Source organism: Orycteropus afer, unplaced genomic scaffold (genome assembly GCF_000298275.1).
Source record: "Orycteropus afer afer isolate SDZICR_OR568_19922 unplaced genomic scaffold, OryAfe1.0 scaffold01011, whole genome shotgun sequence".
Taxonomy (NCBI): domain Eukaryota; kingdom Metazoa; phylum Chordata; class Mammalia; order Tubulidentata; family Orycteropodidae; genus Orycteropus; species Orycteropus afer.
The window spans coordinates 212,239-213,310 of NW_006922598.1; positions in this window are offsets into that span (position 1 = coordinate 212,239).

Genomic DNA, 1,072 nt, shown 5'->3' on the forward strand with positions numbered 1-1,072 from the left:
CAGCCACTCCTCGGAAGGAAGATGGGGCAATCTACTTCCGTAGTGATACTGCCTTGGAAACCCAAGGAGGGGTCGCTGTGAGTCGGGTCCGACTCCATGGCACATAACAAAAACAACATAATGGAAAAAAGAGTTCTGGTGGTACAGTGGTTACGGCGTTAGGCTACTAACCATCAAGGTTGGTGGTTCAAACTCACCAACCGCTTTGCTGTAGAAAATGGGGGCGGTGTACTTGCCTAAAGAGTCACAGCCTTGGAAACCCAATGGGGGTCGCTGTGAGTTAGAATTGACTCCATGGCAGTGAATTCGAGTTTTTTTAATTCCACTGTAAAAGGACCTCTGGCAGTGCATTGATTAAAGCATTCAGCTGATAACCAAAAAGTCAGGGGTTTGAACCCATCAGCAGCTCTGCCGAAGAAAGATGAGGCAATCTGTTTCCATATTTATAGTTTTGGAACCCCGTGGAGCAGTTCTACTGTCATGTAGGGTCACTTTGAATTGGAATCTACTCGATGGCAGCGGGTTTGTTTAGTTGGTTTAGTCTACTGTACCAAACAAAACCAAACTCAGGGCCATGGAGTTTCTGAGGCGGTATTACTACGGAAGTAGATTGCCCAACCTTCCTTCCCAGGAGTGGATGTTGGGTTTGAACCGCCAGCCTTCTGGTTAGCAGTCAAATGCCTTAGGCACTATGCCACCAGAGCTCCTGTAAAGAATCTTCTCCCCTGTTTGTTTATTTATATCAATAGAGACTAGTGTTCTTTTTTTATTCAATTAATTATAATCAATTGCTATCACTAATACTATGACACTCAAATTGTCCCAGATTTAGTCAACCTTTAAGTTGACTTCTATGTCCCTTTGACATGTTTTCGTCATTTTTTTTTTAAAGCACTTCCTGGCTTTCTGACACTACAAGATGCTCAGGGCTCATCTTATTTTTTCCCATCCCCAGCCCTGGAATCTACCCATTTCTCCAAGCAGCCCTGGTTCCTTTTAGTGGAGAAATGATATTTAGAACCAAAATCTGTTCATTCCTATTAGGGTGTAATGGCTTCTCTCAGTAGAAAAA